Source organism: Chiloscyllium plagiosum, unplaced genomic scaffold, assembly GCF_037043375.1.
Source record: "Chiloscyllium plagiosum isolate Xiang-an unplaced genomic scaffold, Cpla_swu_hap1 HiC_scaffold_11, whole genome shotgun sequence".
NCBI classification, from domain to species: Eukaryota; Metazoa; Chordata; class Chondrichthyes; order Orectolobiformes; family Hemiscylliidae; genus Chiloscyllium; species Chiloscyllium plagiosum.
In genome coordinates, this window is record NW_028270149.1 from 58,394,625 (window position 1) to 58,415,646 (window position 21,022).

Below are 21,022 nucleotides of genomic sequence, written 5' to 3' on the forward strand. Positions count from 1 at the left end.
GGACAAGAATCAAAGAATAAAGAACAATAAAACACAGGAACAGGCCTTTTAGCCCTCCAAGTCTGTGCCAAAATATTTTGCCCTTCCCTACTAAAAATGTCTTCATTTACAAGATCTGTATCCCTCTATTCCATTAGGTCACAAGACATAGGGGTAGAAGTAAGGCCATTCGGCCTATTGAGTCCATTCCGCTATTTAATCATGGCTGATTGGCATTTCAACTCCACTTACCCACACTCTCCCCCATAGCCTTAATTCCTTATCAATCCCTGTCTTGAAGACATTGAATATCCCGGCCTCCACTGCGCTTCATGGCACTGAATTCTACAGGTCCACTAAGTCTCTGGCTATTCTCCCTTCCTATTGAATGTAACAATATACTTACATGAAATGTCATCAGTGAAGAGTCAGAAGGAATCAAATGGAGCAACAAGAAAACAACGCACTGACATCCATGATACAGGCTGGTGCTAGAATTGTGCTTCTGACTGCTTTTTCATTCCTCGCTATAATATTTGAGTCTTGTCTATTTGTATGTATATGGGAACTTTAAGAAAGGGGTGGAGTTTAAGTTACAGATTAGCAATTCAATTTGTTTACTTTTTCTAACTGATTAAAACAGTTGATTACAACATGCAATTGTTCTTCTGTTAACAGGAAAAAACTGGTTTGCATATAACTTTAACCTGAATTAGACAGTTAGATAGAATTGAGCAATTTTGTGTTTTAATCAAATTTTCACATTTTTGACAATTGATGGGACTTGATTTCCAGTTCACTATGCCAATGAGTTGTGACATTACATACTGGGCACCCGTCTGAAGAGCAGCAGTTAGAATGAAAGAGAATCAGAAAGTTCAATATCTCACCCTTACTTCAGCAATGCCATACGGAAAGGCTGGAGGGCAGATTAGCTTCTGATTCTCTAATGGGACAAATGAAACCTTTGGTTAACCAAAGGAGTCAGAAAATACATACATTAAAATTTATAATTTGTTTTAAAACAGTCAAACTTCAAATGGATAAGTTACATCTTCTTTCACAGTTGTGCGGTATCCACTCTCAATTCATGAACTTTTCTGATCTGAAAGTTCTAAACCTTCAGCATAAGAGTTTGAAAAGAACAAGTTTTGTAACCAAAAAAGTGGGGATTGACTTGAGATTGTGTCCCAAGCACAACAATTCAAGTAATGGTAAATATACTTGTTTACAATGACAATGCAAATGGTTGCAACACAGTAGGTCACAGGTCAGTTATGTCCATATCAACTCTCTTCAAAAGCAATTTAGCTTGTCCCAGTCCATACCCTTACTCAATAACCCTGCAACTTCTTTCTTCAGATGCTCATCCAATTCATTTTTGAAAGCCAAGACTGCATATGCCTCTTCCTCACATTCAGACACAAATTCAGATTCTAACCACTCACTCTATGTACAATTTCCTGCATAGTGCATTTGGTTCTTTTGCCAATCACCTCAAATAGTTGGCCTTGGATTCTCAATCCTAAAGACAAAGGGAACATTTTCTATCCATGTGTCCAATATAGACGTGAACACTTTGATCAAATCCCTTTTTAACCTTCTCTAATCGAAAGGAGAACACCACAGTTTCTCCAGTCCATTTATGCAATTCAGTTATTCCTGCATCCAAGAACCATTCTTGTGAATCTTTTCTGCACCCTCTCCACATCATTCCTAAATTACTGCACCCAGATCTAGACACAAAATTCCAATGGACCATGATATACAGTTTTATAAAGTTCATCATAACATATTTGTTGAACTGTGCCTTCATTTATAAATCCCGAGATCCAATATGCCTTTTTAACTAACCACTTACTCAACCTAGTCTGCTGCCTGCACCTGCACAAACTCGAAGATCTCTGCATTCTTTCAAATTCCCTCACCCCTAACTTTAGAATTGTAGTTACTGTTACTGGTGAGTAATACAGAAGCCAAGGTTAATGCTGAAGACAGAGGTTCAAATCCCACCACAGCCACTGCTGTAAATTAAACTAAATTAATTAATAAATCTAAAATTAAAAATTACCCTTGGTAAAAGAGAACATGAAGCTAAATCTATTTTATACATAAGTAGGTTATCTTCAATACTTTGCTTAACTCAGTATTACCAATATATCTCTAATTTTAACTTAACTTAAAATTTCTCTCCTGGAAGGGTGGAATTCTGTGATTAGTCACATGCTTTATGTAGGTCGGGCAAGGAAGCAACACATAAGCTAGAATGGGGATCAAACATGGTGTCTGACATTTACCTAATCCATACTCTAAACCAACTAACCCACTCAATTAAAAATTAATTCTTAATGTTACAATTTGATTTAATGTTAACTTCATCCTCTGATTAAACATTGTAACATTTAAACAATATACTAATATATTGCTTTTTTTAAAAATTGGCTTTTGCTACTTTCAATGCCTCTTCAAATGGTGCTCAATAAATGTACAGGTAGTTCTCCTGTAACACTGTAGTTGCATTCCTGCAAAACCTTGCTTAATAGAAAATCACTTAATATAAATAATGCGGCCTATGGGAAAAGTGGGGTAGGGCAGGCCACCAAAACGAAATCACTCACAATCACTCAAAAATCACCCATAAGTCTAACACAAAGTACAGCATGGCCTGAATGAAGGTATAAATCATATTTATCAATGAAACAAGAGTAAATTTAACACCGTACATTTAAAAAAAGTTGTTACTGCAGGGACAGAGGGCCATCATGGTGTTTACAGTAGACTCCTTCTTTCCTGTTAAGCAAGCTATATCACATATTCTCTCCTTATGATCAAAATGCTTGATAATATCTAGCTTCTCTTCCAGTGTTCAAGCTTTTCGTTTGCATTCATCACCTGCAATTTAATCACCAGGATGCTTCTTGCTAACATTCTTGTCACTGTGCCCCTCCATTTGGTCAAAATAAAGGAATAATCTATGAGAAGTGTACCTTTCACAAGAAGCTACTCAATGTATCTCTCTCAGAAAACTGTTCTCTGTACAGTACCTCTCACGGAAAGCTGCTCTCTGTCAGCAGCTGATATTGGCACATGCCCTGAACGGCACGAAGACCAGCGCCGGCATCAGCGCATGCCCAGAACGGCATGAAGACCAGCACTGGCATCGGCACATGCCCAGAACGGCACAATGACCAGCGCTGGCATCGGCGCATGCCCAGAACGGCACAAAGACCAGTGCTGGCATCGGCACATGCCCAGAACGGCACGAAGACCAGCGCTGGCATCGGCGCATGCCCATAACGGCACAAAGACCAGCGCTGGCATCGGCACATGTCCAGAATGGCATGAAGACCAGCACTGGCATCGGCACATGCCCAGAACAGCGCAGAGACTTTGACGCGTACATCGGTGACTGCACAGGATGAAGTGCATGAAACAATCACCGTTGGAATTGCGCTATTGCGAACAGAGAGGTAAGTGTTCTCAAAAATAATGTTCCTTAATTCATCAGCAATGTTATAAGCAAATTGTGCTGCCAGAACACGTGTTATCTGAGAACCATGTCTACCCTGTATTCAGATCTACTTTAGGTACACAAGCGATTAAGTTACTACTCTGCAAGTACAGAGTAAAGCAACGGCATCTTCAAACATGTGCTAAAAGCAATATCTTGAAAAGAATATACTTAGTGGAGATGTGATTGGCCTAGCATCACCTGTGTTAAGGAAAAGGAGTAGTGGAAGAACAAAATACAAAACAGTGCAAACATGAGGAATCTATCTCTGCTTTTACATTATTTCTCCATTTGGATATTTTGAGTTATTATTTAATAAGTAAACTAAAATGGTTACAATTCAAAGTGAAAGAATCCACAAACATGGAAAGACATCCTACACAAAAAACTGATAGCACTGAGACACTTTCAGACACTTCTTGTGTTTGTATTCAAACCAAAAAAACAAGATGCAGTGTTGCACTAGCTGTTTAGAATTAGAAGGAACTCACTCAAAAAATACCAATAACCAGCACTTCATGTAATGGCTGACTTCAAAATTGTTCTGTTGTTTTGTCACTGAGCCAAATGTAATATTCTAGGGTACAGAATATTCTACATGTCATCTATAAGAGAATATTCAAGCAAGTACAGGCAGGTATCAGTTATTTCAAGGAATCAACAATTTCAGACATGGTCACTCTTTTTACTCATTCATGGGAGACTGACCTAGCTGAAAATGTGTTGCTGGAACAGCGCAGCAGGTCAGGCAGCATCCAGGGAACAGGAGAATCGACGTTTCGGGCATAAGCCCTTCTTCAGGACTGACCTAGCTGTCAAGCCCAACATATTTTGCACGCAAGTGATGGCAAGCCACCTTTTTAAACCACTGCAGTCTGTATAGTGAAGATACACCCATAGTGATATTACATAGGAAGCTACAAGATTTTAACAGGGTGATGATGAAGAAAGATAAAATATTTCCAAGCCAGGATGGTAAGTAACTTTGAGAGGAACTTGGAAATATAAGTATTTCAATGTGCGCAATGACTTGTTCTTCTTGGTGATAAAGGTTTCAAGTTTGGGAGGTACGGTCAAAGATGCCAAAATGAATTGCTGCAAAATACTTTGCTCATGGTAAATTTGTGTTTAAGGTCATACATTTGGTGCCAATCAAATGAGTTGCTTCGCCCTCAGAGTTAGAGTAACACTAGTCATCAGGAAAATGCTGGAATCTATGAAGGCTTAACAATGGACTTAGAAAATTATTGTATTACCAGATAAAATCAATACAGTTTTACAAAAGGAAATTGTATTTGACAATTTTTAAAGAGATTTTTGAGGACCTAACCAGCAAGGGAGATAACGGGAACTAGTAGATTTAGTTTACTTAGATTTCTTAAAGCCATTTGGTATGTTACCAAAATCAAAATTTGCAAAATACCAAACTTGGGGTTGGGGATTATGTGTGATAATGGATAAAGAATTAGCTAATGGACAAGAGCCAGATATTGGGGACAATTGTTTTTAAGTGGGCAGGTAGTAACTAGGAATGCTGCAAGGATCAATACTGGGCCCTCAGCTATTTAATTTATATTAAAGGCTTAGACAAGAGGCTACAAGTAACGTATCAGCATTTGCTGACAATACGAAATGATGTGAACATGCACAGGGAGGAGCGCACAAACAGTTTGCAAAAAGATATTGACAAATTAAACGAGTAACAAAGCGGTAGATTGAGTGAAATATGGGAAAGAGCGTGATATTCACTTTGATAATAATACAAAAGCAGCACATCTTTAAAAGGTGTAAAATTTCTCAATATTCCATGTTCAGAGAGACACAAAATATGCTTGTATGATTTACACAAAGTTAACATGCTGATACAGCAAGCAATTAGGAAAGCAAACTGAATGGTAGCCTTTGTTGCAAAGGAATTGAGAGTAGGGTTAAAAAGAAACCTCTCAATACTGTTGTACAGGGCTTTGGCGAGACCACACCTGGATTAATAAATGCAGACCAAAAAAGAATTTAAGGATTTATAAGCTTACAGTATAAGTGGTAAGGTGAAGGTGTACCAGCTTGATTTCTGAGCAAAGAAGCTGTATAAATTGTGTCTACAGATGATTTCACTGAAAAATGCAATAAAATCTGTCCTGACATAATGCGGTAGTTATGTTCCCATGTGATTCTGCATTAAGGAAATCGCGTAATAGCAGCACCATTTAAACCAATGGGATCAAAATCACATTATAGCCAATACAGGTAAGGAAAATTCACGTCTACAAATAATGGTCTAAATTCTTCAATCGTGTTATAGCCAATTTGCATTGAAGAAACACGCTTGAGAGCAGAACCAACTGTACTCTGAATTAGCTTGATGTCTGAATTAGGTTGATGTCTCTACTAGGAAATCCAGAAGAGTCTCAGGATATGGGTTCAATCATTTATGCTTCAGATGAGCAAAGATTTATTGATTCAGAAGGTTACAAATCTTTGGGAATTTGGAGAGACTTGTGGTCAAGAGACACAGGAAGCAGGTTGGGAAGTGGAGATCAGGCAGAAGATCAACCATGTTTGTACTAAATGATGGAAAAGAGCTCTTGTTTCTCCTGTTCCTACATTTTTTAAAAAATTACCTCTGCTACTTACATTGAATGGAGGTAATGTTTTTGCTCCTGTTTGTCAGTTTGTGTGAAGGCAATATAACACGTAACAAATAGATCGATTTCAATAAAACCTAGTACCCAGATACGATATGGTCAAAGGAAGAACTGACTAGTTTTTGACACAGATGTGGATCCTCATTTGGGATTTTGGGGTTCCACTAACATTGGTGATTTGATATTTTCTTTTAGAATATTGTTGGTTTATTCTTAATTTTGTTTCAAAATATTGTTGATTCGTTTAGAATGTGGAGGATTATTTCCAATACTGTGGTAGAATATGTGACATCAGGTCAAAATGTGAGCAGAGTTTTCACAGCAGGTCAGTGGACACCTTAAACCCCCTCAGAGGCTCTTAATAAAAATATTTATTTTTCACATTTGTTGGGAAAGAGCATTAATCAAGCAGGAAGAAGCTTCAAAGTGGAGCTAAGAACTAACACAGCATTGCACATGTATACACTCTATTGCAAGCCCTCTTCACATAGATGCTTATGTTCTCAAGCTGATCAATGAACAACTGCAGTTGATCTCCTGCTTCAACACCATTTCCCCCCTGCACTCTATGCCAGTTGGCCATAGGCTTCTGAAGTGGAGATTTGAAGATTCTCAGCCTTTTGAATTTATTCATATCAAACTCAAATGATTTATTTGTCAATCGTCATCCCATTCTAGATTTACTAGTCAACAATCTCTGCATTCAACTCATCAAATCACTTCAGAATCTTGCATGTTTCAATTAAATCAACTCTAGACACAATTTACTCAGCCTATCACCCCAGGAACTAAGCTGGTGCATCGTCACCATATCACCTCCATCACACGGATATAATTTTTTTTAAGTCTACATTCAGTAAGCCTCATGGGATATTATCAAAGCTCTGTACAATACAACTAGGATTTTCTTTGGCTTCCTGATCTGATCATGCAGAGTTTAGTCCTGGATGGTGTTAAGCTCCTGGTGGAGCTGCATTCACCAAAACATGGGGACAGTATGCAACACACTCCTAACTTCTACCTAATAGACGCTCAAAAGGCTATGGGCAGTCACAGGTGAAGCATGCGCCGAGAATACCCAATCTATGCCCTGCAGTTGTACCTACAGAATGTACATAGAACATAGGACATAGAAGAATACAGCGCAGTACAAGCCCTTTGGCCCTCGATGTTGCGCCGATCCAAGCCCACCTAACCTACACTAGCCCACTATCCTCCATATGCCTATCCAATGCCCGCTTAAATGCCCATAAAGAGGGAGAGTCCACCACTGCTACTGGCAGGGCATTCCATGAACTCACGACTCGCTAAGTAAAGAACCTACCCCTAACATGTGTCCTATACCTACCACCCCTTAATTTAAAGCTATGCCCCCTCGACATAGCTAGTTTAATTAGATTTCTTGTCAATACTAACACTATCCCTCCTCACACCAGAATGTTGGTAAGGACGGGGCGTGGTTATTACCATTAACAATCAAAGTGAGGTGATTAGGCTCCCTCTTATAAGATATGGACATTGGCTTGGACTTATGTAGTGCATTTATTACTTGCCAATTATCAGCTCAAACCAAAATTTTGTTCCAGTTTTGCTGCATGCAGAACAGACCGCTTCAGTGTTGGAGGAGTTGTGAATGGAACTGAATTTTGTGTAGTAAAATTCCCACAGAAAGTAACAAAGGAATATATGAAGTCTGTACCACCATTCAATAAGCTCATGGCTGATCTGTGGGCTAACTCCATATACTTGCCTTTGGCCCATATCCCCTAATAGCCTTACTTAATAATTTATCAATCTCAGATTTAAAATAAGCAACTTCTGAATTCATGATGGGGGAGGGTAGTCACTGGTAAAGCAGTTGAAGTTGGTTGTGTCAAGGAACCCATGCAAAGACATCTCAAAGCAAAAATGATTGGCCTCTAATAGACACTCACATCTTTCTCTTTGCTAGGAATGAATAGTGTCAGTGGAGATCCAGGCACCATAATTCCCCGACATGCCTGAACCTATGAGTTCCTTGATGCCACACTTGGTAAAATGATGCTTCAATGTCAAAGGCATTTACTCTTGTTCAGCTGCTGAATTTGCCTCTTTCGCCTATGTGTCAAACAAGGCTGTAATGAGGCCCACAGCGAAGAGATCCTGGCAGAATTCGAAGCATTGGTGAGCAGGTTCTTGGTGGGAAAAGGTCTCTTGGTAGTATTGATGATACTTGGGCAGTTGGATTTGATTTGCTTTTTGTGGACAAATATACTTAATCTAGTTTCCTCTTCTTGGGGTAGATGAGAGTGTTGTCATGGAAACAGCTTAGCTAGAGAACTCCTGCAAAGTTGTCTTAGAGCTAGTTCTGAAGCACTAGCCTTACATACTGCATCTGTATTTTCTCTGGGGCAGAGCCTTTGTTGTGTTCAGTGTACTCGGCTATTTCTTGACATATTGTGGAGTGAATCAAATTGGTTGAAAAAACCATTCTAGTACAGACCTCAGGAGTAACCTTGGGTATAGCATCTAGTTGGCCCTTCTATCTGATGATTACTGCACATGCTTTAGCCTTTTGAGTTCATCTGCAGGATACATCATTGTTAATGACTTATTATGAGAATAACCATGCTCGACTTGAACCATACATAACAGAGAACCAAAGAGTTCCATAATAAACAACTAAATCCAACTGGCAAAGTATTGCTCCACTAGTTTAGTCTTGGTCATCAGCCACATTACAGAGGGTATAACTGATGGTGCTATCAAGTGGCGCTTACTCAACAATATCCTGCTTACTGATGCCTAATGAGTTCTGCCAAGACTACTTCACTCCATATGTCATTACAGTCTTGGTCAAAACATGGACAAAAGAACTGAATTCCAGGGCTGAAGTGAAAATGGTTTTCCCAAAAGCAGCATTAAAATGTGACAGAAACCACTGAAAAACTAAAGTCAATGGAAATTAGGGATAGTCTCCACCAGTTGGAGTTATACCTGACACAAGAGAAGATAGCTGAAATTTTTGGAGGATGATCATCTGAATTCAAGATCATTCATTCAGATGTTCCTCAGAGTAGAGTATTAAGTTCAACCTTCATCTACTTCATCAATGACCTTCCCTCCATCATGGGATTAGTATAGGGATGTTCAGTGATAATTACAGAGAGAGTGTACAGTTCAGTTTGCAACTCCTCGGATATTAAAACAGTCTGTGACCATATGCAGCAAGACATGGACAAATATAGGCTTGAGCTGATATCTCCTAAGAGAAGATCTAACTACCTCCCCAAGGAAGGAGCTGAACTCCAAAAGCTTTCAGTTTGAAATAAACCTGTTGGACCATAACCTGGTTTCATTTGATTTTTGACCTTGTCTACCCCAGTCCAACTCCAGCATCTCCACATCATAATATTCTACTGTCCTGGTTGTTTCAAGAATTATGTTTATCACATTGCACTAATATTTAACCATAATCCATTAATTATCTTCCTGACAACTGATAACAGTATTCATTTCCCTTCAGAAAGTTGCTATGAAATCTGATTCCATTACCCTTCCAGGCAGGGATTCAGGTTATAATTCACTGCATTTAAAAAAATCTCCGTTTTCCAGCTTTATCACCTTAGATCTCTGTTCTCCAGTTGCCTGCATCACTGACAAAGCGTTTTTATTTTTCATGGCAAAATAAGAGACAATTTGTAGTTGGATCTCTTTCTGCAAAGTCCTGTTTATTTTAAATTGGAAAGTACACCCATACCATGTTCCTTCAAAAAGCTGACCTTTACACTTATGACTTAAGAATTCTTATGATAGTAAATCCCACTAAGGAAAAGCAACATTCACTTTTCACCTAACAGGTTTTTGCTGTTAGACAGTAAGTCAATAATAAATAATAAACAAATGACTTCCTGAGCTACACTACATACTGGAAAAGAAATGCAAAAACGAGCAAACCAATGTGCACCTCATGAACATATAATACAAAATGAACCAATGGACAAAATATTCAACTTTAAATCAATACCAAAGCCAGTGTCCTTCCACACCACCAATCCCCAACTCTGATTTCTAAAATGGTACGACAGCATTTTTTGAGTATTAGCCATCCTTATTCTTAATAAAATCTATCATTTCACACCTATTTATTTTCAGCTATCTTGATCCACCATTCCACAAGTCTATGTACTTTTCAGGTTTACGATCTTTTTGACTATTTGTCACAACTTGAAGTTTTGTGTTGTCTGCAAATTTTAAAATTGTGGCTTGTACCATGTCCTGCTTTCCCTCCGCCACCCAAAATGTTCAAGAAAAAAATTTGATAGGCATGTAAAAATCACAGAGTTAAATTATATTGGAAACCATTTCTCTTTATTCAATGTCTTCAGAACCAATAATCAGAGGGCACAGACTTAAGCTGATTGGCAAAAGAACCAAAGGCAACTTGCAAAAACATTTTTATGCAATACACAATTAGGTTTGAGAATGCATTGCTCAAAAACATGGTGAAGGGAACTAGATAAGTTCTTGAAGGAGCCGGAAATGAGAAAAGATCAGGCAAGTAGGACTAGCGTAGGTGCAATCTATATGGACTTCGGTAAGGCGTTTGACAAGGTTTTTCATGGTAGACTGGCGAGCAAGGTTATATCTCATGGAATACAGGGAGAACTAGCCATTTGAATAGAACTGGCTCGAAGGCAGAAGACAGAGGCTGGTGGTGGAGGGCTGCTTTTCAGACTGGAGGTCTGTGACCAGTGATGTACCACAAGGATCGGTGCTGGGCCCACTGCTTTTCATCATTTAGATAAATGATTTGGATGTGAGCTTAGGAGATAAAAGTTAGTTAATTTGCAGATATCACCAAAATTGGGAACGTAGAGAACAGCAAAGAAGGTTACCTTAGATTACATCAGATCAACAGGATCTTGATCAGATGGGCCAATAGGCTCAGCAGTGGCAGATTTAGATAAATGCGAGGCGCTGCATTTTGGAAAAGTAAATTAGAGCAGAACTTATACACTTAATGGTAAGGTACTGGGGAGTGTTGCTGAACAAAGAAACCTTAGAGTACAGGTTCAAATCTCCTTGCATGTGGAGTCGCAGGTAGATAGGTTAGTGAAGAAGGCATTTGGTATGCTTTTCTTTATTGGTCAGAGCATGGAGTATAGAAGTTGGAAGGTCATGTTGCAGCTAGACAGAACATTAGTGAGGCTACTTTTGGAATATTGGAAGGATGTTGTGAAATTTGAAAGAGTTCAGAAAGGATTTACAAGGATGTTGCCAGGGTTGAAGGATTTGAGCTATAGGGAGAGGCTGAATAGGCTGGGGCGGTTTTCCCTGGTGCATCAGAGGCTGAGGGGTGACCTTATAGAGGTTTACAAAATTATGAGGGGCATGGATAGGATAAACAGACAAGGTCTTTTCCCGGGGATGAGGGAATCCAGAACTAGAGGGCACAGGTTCAGGATGAGATGGGAAAGATATAAAAGGGAGCTAAGGAGCAACGTTTTCAGACAGAGGGCGGTGCATGTATGGAATGAGCTGCCAGAGGAAATGGTGGAGGCTGGTACAATTACTGCATTTGAAAGGCATCTGGATGGGCATATGAATAAGAAGCATTGAGAGGGATATGGGCCAAATGCTGGCAAATGGGACGAGATTAGGTTAGGATATCTGTGCAGCATGGACGAGTGGGACCAAAGGGTCTGTTTCCATACTGTATATCTCTATGATTCTGTAACTAGAATGCTCTTCCAAAAAGTCAGAACAAACTCAATGGGCAAAAATAGCATTTTCTGTGCTACACTTGTTCAATGATTCTATAAAGATTGACCTAATAAATCTTACTAAATTTTCTTTGTCCAATTTTCTCCCTTGCTGAAGACAGTGATTCAGATACTCACAGCCCTCCTGTGCTTTATGTAAGGCATGCATGTAATGAACAACAGCAGGTAATTTGACTTCAGAGAGAGGGAGTGGCATCACAGTTATGTCCAATCACATCCTCGGCTACAATCTATGAATGTACACTTTCCAGCAGGACACAATGAATTCTAATCAGGAGAGAAATGTCAACTTGTCACTATTTGTGGAAAGCCAAGATCAGCAGCATGTCTGTGCTACTCACAGCACAGGATGGGGAGGCTTTTTATTTTTTTGCTGCATTAATCCTCTTCCAACCCAATTCCTTAAAATGAAATAACATTCCTACAACCCATATTTGTAGCATCATAATTCATCAAAATTGTATCTCATTCTACCATTGCTAAACTGCTTGGATTTCCCTTTCCCTTCATAAATGAGGTTGTCAAGTATACCAGCATTATTTTTCACAATTACTTTTCTAAACGCTCATCGTTTGAGCACGGTGTTTAAGGCCAACCTTGCCAGAGTAAGGTATGACATCCTTTATAGAGATCGCATTCTTTTTCTCTGTTCTTTCCTTGATTTTCTACACAATCAATTTTTGTATCTGTAGCAGACAAATATCAGTAACTCAGTTTACTGGACAGCAACTTGTGATGCCAACAGTCTGTGTTCAATTTCCATAACAGTTGAGGTTACCATGAAGTACTTGCTTTCTCAATTTTTCCCCTTACCTGAGCATGGTGACTCAAATTCTCAACGTTTAATTTCTATATTTTCCCAACTCCAACCAATCTTGACTAACTTTGAAGTACTTCCTACATACACCTTCTCAAATGCTTTTGCTGTATTTCCATTCCAATAAATTTCAATTTCAAAATAATTGTGTTGTTCTTCAAATCCATCCATTCTACCAGAGGTACTGGTGTAGGAATGGGATGGACAAAAGTTAAAAATCACACACCACCAGGTTATTGTCCAACAGGTTTATTTGGAAGTACTAGCTTTTGGAGCACTGCTCCTTTGTCAGCTCGCTACCTGATAAAAGGAGCTGCCCTCTGAAAGCTAATACTTCCAAATAAACCTGTTGGACTATAACCAGGTGGTGTGTGATTTTTAACTTTTGTTCACCCCATTCCTACACCAGTACCTCTGGTAGAGTGGATGGATTTGGAGAAGAACACTATTATTTTGAAATTGAAATTTATTGGAATGGAAATACAGCAAAAGCATTTGTATTGTGTGATTTTTAATTATCTTCTCCAGACACAACTCCCCCCTGTTCATGCTCTGCGTCTTCAATTCTGGTCCACTCTAGTAATCTCCCATACTTTCCATTCAGTTTTCATAACTATCTGTGAAGTGCCTATCTGGAAGGTGCTGTATAACTGTACACTATTTAAATAAAACATTCACATTTTACAATATTGTTAAGTTGGTTCTGATTTCTGATGGGGTGCTTGCTCAACCTCTGGTGTTCAGAACTCTCCATTAGACTTTATTCTATCCAGTCCCACTTTGCCAACCTAGCATCAATGCTTTCTTCTCGAAAAAATTCAAGCTTCTCCTCTGTAGCTACACACAAATGCAAACCTTGTTCAGAGTTAATTCTCATTTTAAGAAGGGAGAAAATATCACAATATATTTCCAAATTCAATTGTAAAACAGGAATTATGCACACTCACCCTTATTACACAATTTGAAAGGAAGGCACATTTAACCCTACATTTCTCCATATAGCCTAACAGTACATTTTATTGGAGCAATGGTTCCAACGATAACAATCCTGGAGTTCCAACAATACCTTGAGTGCAAAATAAAATAACAGGAATAAAATAAAACCCGCTAAATGTTTTACATAAAATACTGACAAACCTTAAGATATACCATCGCACGAGGGTCTAGCCAAGAAATGTAACGACAACCTCAGAAAATGGAAAGAGAATCAAGTAAAAATCCGAGGAGGGTGTTTTACTTGAGGTTTCCTATTAACGAGGCTTTTTGCTTTGTTTTTAGATAAAGACTAGATCAGTAAAATGCGATTGCTGAAAGCATCATATCATTTCACCCTTAAATATCCCAGGGGGTTTCCATGGAAACCAGAATGTGAGGGTGGAAAGGAAAAGGTACCAAGTGAGTGATGCTGCAATAAAACAAAATCATCAGTGCAAGAACAGAGATACCTTGAAATCCCACTCAGCTGCAATATTAAAAAGCTTTCGAGTAAATAACATAGCCTTTAGACTTTCATTAATGAAGACAAAAGAAGGAGACATAGACAGTACGTACCTCACACGTCACGCTCCGAACAAACCCCACACCTCAGTCGCTGCGCCGCTCAACCGAACCTACTGACAAGCAGACCCCACCCCCAGACTGAGTGACAGCAGACTCCACCATACACACATCGAGATCCGCGCACAGGTGCCAATCACTGAGCAACGTATGCCATTCTTTGATCAAGTTTGATTTGTGCCTGCCCACGCCGTGATGTATTCTGGGAGTTGTAGTTTTCCCTCAAGTCACAATCACCAGGCTGCCTTCTTGCTTTCTTTATCTTTTTGTCCTTCGCCGGGATTCACTCCCAAACTCAGCTCTGTGCCAGCGAGTGGGAGTTTTTTTTTAACTGGGCTGCGCAGGTTATTGATGCCGGCCACGCCTTTAAAACGGGGCGACAGCTTCCAGTGTGCCGGGACGTGGCGTCCGGCCTCCTCCCCTCCACAGGCCGCGTTGTCATTGGAATCGCACCAGCGCACTGCACGAAATGGGAATGCAACACCCACGCAGCCCTCAGTATCCCAGGAAACAGCTGCTCACTGACACACTCATACATCACGACTTCTTGAAACTTGGATGAATATTATGATTTCTTACACGATGATTTTTTTTTGTTTGAAAAAAGATATATATGTACGTGGTGTATGGCACCTCAGTGAAACGGCAATATGTTTGTTTCACATTTGTTTGAAAGGAAGAGAGGTTTTCAAATGAATGAAATATCACATGGGATTTTGGGTGGGCTGGCTAGATGGATACAAAACTGGCTTGCTCAATGAAGACAGAGGGTAGCGGTGAAAGGGTGCTTTTCAGAATGGATACCGGTAACTAGTGGTATACCACAATGTTAGGTCCTCTGTTGTTTATAATACATATTGGCTTAGTAAGTTTGTAGATGACGTGATGATTGGTGGAGTTGTTGAAGAGTGCTGATGGTTGTGAAAGGATATATCAGGATATAGATTGGTAACTTGGGCACAGAAATGGCAAATGGAGTTTAATCCAGCCAAATGTGAGGTGTTGCATTTTGGAGGATCAAATTTAGGGGTGAATTATACAGTAAATGGTGGAACTGTGAGGAACATTAACATACAGACAAATCTAAGGGTGCAGGTCCACGGATGACTTTGTAATTAAGACAGCATATAGCATGCTTGCCTTCATTGGCCAAGGCATTGAATACAAGAGTTGGCAAACCATGTTGCAGCTATGCAAAACCTTTGTTGGAGTGCTATGTGCAGTTTTGGTTGTTGCCACTCTACTAGAAGGACATGGAAGCTTTGGAGAGAGTGCAGAGAAGATTCACCAGGATATCTAGGGGAAAGCGAAGGCTGGAGATCAGAGTCAAAAAGTGTGGTGCTAGAAAAGCACAGCCAGTCAGGCAGCATCCATGGAGCAGCAGAGTCAACATTTTGAATATAAACTCTTCATCAGGAATGTGGGGGGCCCAAAGGGAGCTGAGATATAAATGGGAGGGGTAGTGGGGCTGGGATAAGTAGTTAGGAATACAATAGGTGAATGAAGGTGAGGGATGATCGTGATAGGTTGGAGTGGAGGGTGGAGCAGATAAGTGGGAAGGATGATGGACAGGTAGGACAATTCAAGAGGGTGGTGCCAAGTTGGAGGGTTGGATCTGGGATAAGGTGGGGGAGGGGAAATAAGGAAACTGGTGAAATCGACATTGGTTCCGTGTGGTTAGAGGGTCCCAAGGTGGAAGATGAGGGATTCTTCCTCCAGTTGTCAGATGGCTATGGTTTGACGGTGAAGGCGGCTCAGGACTTGCATGTCCTTGGTGAAGTGGGAGGGGGAGTTGAAGTGATTGTCGGTTGCGTAGGCAGGCGCTAAGGAAGGAGATGTGACTGTAGTAGCACGTCTGCTTCAGGGTGGCTGATTGTCGCCTGGTCTTGAGGGCTGGCTCTAAAGAAAGGTTAAAACTAGGATTGTTTTGACTGGAAAGACGACGGCTGAGAGGAGACCTGACAGAGGTCTACAAAATTATGAGAGGTATAGATCGGGTGAATAGTCCGTGGCATTTTCCCAGGGTTGAAGTTTCAATTACAAGGGGGGTACAGGTTCAAGGTGAGAAGTGCAATTTTAAGGGAGATGTGTGAGGGAGGTTTTCATGCAGAGTGTGGTAGGAGCCTGGAACACTGTCAGAAGAGGAGGTGGAAAGAGGCATTTTGGCAACATTTAAGAGGCATCTGGATAGTTGTATGAATAGGGAGGGAATAGAGAGATAATGAATGAATAAGGGCAGAGGTTTGTTAGTTTAGTTAGGGCATGATGATTAGCAGAGACTTGGAAGGCTGAAGGGCTCGTTCCTGTGCTGTACTTTTCTTTCGTTCTTTTGGCTATTGACAAAAGAGATATCGGGATAATTTCTGCAAAATGTAACACAGCCCATAATTGATTGGTGTACTATAAGTTGTGATAGAAACTAGTTTCTTAATTGGAATATTTGACATAAGTTGTGATATATCACTAGGAGAAAGTGATGACTGCAGATGCTGGAGATTTGAATCGAAGAATGTGGTGCTGGAAAAGCACAGCCGGTCAGGCAGCACCCAAGGAGCAGGAGAGTTGACGTTTCAAGCATAAGCCCTTCATCAGGAATGAAGGGGTGGCTGCTCCCAGATCCAATCTTCCAACTTGCCACGGCCCTCTTTAACTGTCTTGCCTGCCCATCTTCCTTCCCACCTTTCAGCTCCACTCTCCTCCCTGACCTATCACCTTCAACCCCAGCTTCACCTACCTATCACATTCCCAGCTACCTCACCCTCCCTCCCCCAAACCCCACCCCCTCCCATTTAGCTCTCAGCCCCCTTGGGGCCATCCCTTCAATCCTATGGATATCTCACCCCTTTTTCTCTGTTTAAGAGGCAAAAAGGTGAGAAGATTTTTTTTAGTTGTTACGTTCTTGAAAACAATGCAAACAAAACAATTACCTGGGCTGTGTTGGTCATGTTGCTGGACTGATTGAACTGTAGTGAGAACCATTCACAATCCATCAGAACTACACCTTGTAGTTCATGACATCACTGCTGCTGGTTAAGCTGCAGGTTGGCCTCTGGATCTGTAGTTTCTGTAAGATATCTTCAGACAGTAGTTCCACTTGTCTTGCTATTGTGTAAGCATCAAGCAGTATACTCTATATTGCTGTGATTATTTCTTCTTTGTTCTTTAAGATAATCAGTCAGCAGCCATAGTTATTGCTTCTTCAATTACTTTTCCATCTGTGAATGGTTTCTTGGGTTTTTTCAGGAGATGGTAAACATGAACTGATGTTTCAATGCATGCCTTACCTTTTGCTGCGTGTTTAGGAAAATAAACTATTGCGTTTTCAAATGACCATCAGTTCATCAAATTTCTTTGTCTGAAGCATGTAGTTCAAGGGAAAACTATCCTTTACTGGGCATCATTGTGGTGGTGTTCCACTTCCTCCTTTTTACTTATCAGTAAACTTCAATGACATAAAGACAAATGCTCTTAATTTTTAACAGTTGACAGAAAATCATTTTCCCATTCTGTGCGGAAGTTGTACATTTTTTGGTTTATTTTTCAGTGGTCCTGGTTCATCACTCATTGTTATTGCTTCATTTTGTAGTTCATCACATCACTCTGCCGTTGGTCAAGCTGCAGTTGGCCTCTGAATCCATGCCTCTGAAACTTTCAGAATGTAGCTTTCTGCTTTCAAAGGTGGAGTCATGAGAGGTTACTTCAGTGGTTGTGATTTGTTTCTGTGGCCCCTGGTCAGTTTGTATTGCTTGGATAACAGGTGTTGTGCATGGCAGAGTTTTGTGTAATTTTTCTTTTTCCTGCACACATCTGTTGGATAAGCAGCTGAAGAAAGAAGCTTCAGGTGTACAGAGAACGGGCAGAGGAGTTTGAATACCTGAGCTGTTCTTGTGGAGTGTGTACAGGAATATGATGGCCTGAATAGCTTTCTATGTTTCTATTACTTTAATATACTGGCTTCAGACATCAGTTCCTAGTCTATTTCTTGTTAGTTTGTTTGCATTGCCATCACAAAAATTACTTTGCCCTGCAATGATAGTCCATCTGGACCAAACTGAAATACAATGCAACAAATTGGCAAGGCCTGTTAAAAGTATGCATTTTTCTCCAGTCATGGCTTCAGAAAGTGGAAGTCACACAGCGGCATGATGATCAACCTGTGTGCAGCAATATAACGTGGGTGTGTGGTGAGAGCAATTGTTAGAGATACCCACAGTGAGGGAACATGAGCAAGCAATCTACATTTTGGAGACCATGATCATAGAATCATACAATAGTCACAGGACTGGAGGCCACTCCGCCAGTCATGCCTGTACTGCCTCTCTGAAGATACAATTCAGTTGTGCCACTCATCTGCCTTCTCCCTGGAGCGCTACACATTCTTCCTTTTGAAGGTAAGAAACCAATTTACTCTTGAATGCCCAATTGAACCTGACTGCACCACACTCTCAGGCAATGCATTTCAGATCCTAACTTGCTGGGAAAGAAAATGTTTGCAGCAGCTGACGCGGAAGATGAATAACGATCATACTAAGTTGTAGAGTAGGTTTGAGGGGCCTTACGGTCTACTCCTGTTCCTGTTTCTTCTGCTCTAAGTCACCAAAATATCAAAAGTAGCATATATCTCAGAACAAATATCTCACTTTATAACTATTCAGATTTTTGACAAAACTTGATAAAGTATAATTCTCATTTTTATAGAAGTGTTTACAGACACAATTTAAAATTGATCTAGTTCCATAAAAATGACAGATACTAAAGTATATGAGAAATATACCAAATTCTAATTGCATTAAAGTAAATTCTGATTGCAATAAAACAGCCTAAAATACAAAAAGCCAATGCTTTGCATGGATGGTTCTGCAACTATGTAAGTACCAACGAAAAGCGAAAATCTCAGGTTGTGAAAGCTTTACAAGTAACAAAGTGACACTCAAAGTAATAAATTGCAAAAAGTACTATGAAAACAAAAGCTTAGAAGGGATATCAAAGCCAAAGTGGGTAATTAAGGGGATTTGCATACCCTTTAAGACAATCGCAGGTGAAATAAGAATAAAAAAAATCCAGGGATTGTAAGACATATTAAATAAATGTCTTAGAACCACTTTCATCATTGGAGAAAGAGGTTCAAGTACCAGCTTTCCAAGGAAACTGAAAAGCAAGGCAAGGGAAGGAACTTAGTGAATTTAAGTAAACTAATGGTAATAAAGTAACAAACAATTCATTTCCAGAACCTGAATATTTGAATGACAGGGTAGTCAACGAAATTTCAATTTTGGAATGTACTTTTGGATTAGAAAATTGTAAATGTTACTCAATTGTTTTAAAATGGGAAAATACTAGAACTGTCAATTTAATATCAGTTGTAAACTTACTGGAATCCATTATCAAAGTTAGAGTGACTCAACATTTGGACAAACAACCCAAAGTATGTGGTTAATGTCTGGCTATTCACTACACACAAGTTAATAACTTGAAGGAATGGGGGGGGGGGGGGGTGTGTAGGTTTGCTCGCTGAGCTGTAGGTTTGATATCCAGACGTTTCATTATTTGGCTAGGTAATATAATCAGTGGCGACCTCCAAGTGAAGCGAAGCTGTTGTCTCCTGCTTTCTGTTTGTATGTTTGTCCTGAATGGGGTTCCTGGGGTTTGTGGTGATGTCATTTCCTGTTCGTTTTCTGAGGAGTTGTTAGATGGTATCTAGATCTATGTGTTTGTTAATGGCGTTGTGGTTGGAGTGCCAGGCCTCTAGAAATTCTCTGGCATGTCTTTACTTAGCCTGTCACAGGATATATGTGTTGTCCCAGTCGAAATAGTGTTTTTTTTCCTCCGTGTGTAGGGCTATGAGGGAGAGAGGGTCGTGTCTTTTTGTGGCCAGCTGGTGTTCGTGTATCCTGGTGGATAACTTTCTTCCTGTTTGTCCTACATAGTGTTTGTGGCAGTCCCTGCATGGAATTTTGTAGACGACGTTGGTTTTGTCCATGGGTTGTACTGGGTCTTTTAAGTTTGTTAGTTTTTGTTTGAGAGTGTTGGTGGGTTTGTGTGCTACTAGGATTCCGAGGGGTCTTAGTAGTCTGGCTGTCATTTCTGAAACTTCTTTGATGTATGGTAAGGTGGTTAGGGTTTCTGGCTGTGTTTGGTTTGCTTGTCACGGTTTGTCCTTGAGAAATCTGCGGACTGTATTTTTTGAGTATCCGTTCTTCTTGAATAAGTTATATAGGTGGTTCTCCTCTGTTTTCCGAAGTTCATCTGTGCTGCAGTGTGAGGTGGCTCGTTGAAACCTGATACAGGTTCGTTTGTATGTGTTGGGACGGTTGCTGGTGTAGTTAAGTCTTTGGTCAGTGTTTGTCGGTTTTCTGTATACGCAGGTTTGTAGTTGTCTGTTGTCCGTTCTTTCGACTGTGACGTCCAGGAATGCGAGTTTGTTGTTGGTTTCTTCCTCCTTGGTGAACTTTATGCCTGTGCGGGTGTTGTTGATGATGTTAAATGTCTCTTCTATCTTGTTTCGTTTTGTGATGACAAACTTGTCATCTACGTAGCAGACCCAGATTTTTGGTTTGATGGTTGGTAGGGCTGTTTATTCTAGTCTTTGCATTACCGCTTCTGCTATGAATCCTGATAGCGGAGATCCCATGGGTGTGCTGTTGGTTTGTTTGTAGATTGTTGTTGAAGGTGAAGTGGGTGGGTGGTGGTGGGTCCACTAGCTTCATGATGTTTTCGTTGGTAATGTGATTGATGATGGTTGAGGTGTGTG

The 21,022-nt window shown here is 40.1% G+C and overlaps 1 protein-coding gene across 2 annotated transcripts in view; it reads right to left on the bottom strand.

The window, feature by feature from the left end:
- The window catches only part of prrg3 (proline rich and Gla domain 3), a 60,051-nt gene extending 45,378 nt beyond the window's left edge, over positions 1–14,673 (bottom strand). The window contains exon 1 of one of the 2 annotated variants that reach the window (XM_043704564.2): positions 14,266–14,673. The gene's annotated coding sequence lies outside the window, so the exon portion shown is untranslated. Of the gene's footprint in view, positions 1–11,958; positions 11,989–14,265 lie in introns of those variants that run through there. The other variant, XM_087992113.1, reaches the window with a different exon arrangement.
- Between the last annotated feature and the right edge of the window lie 6,349 nt (positions 14,674–21,022).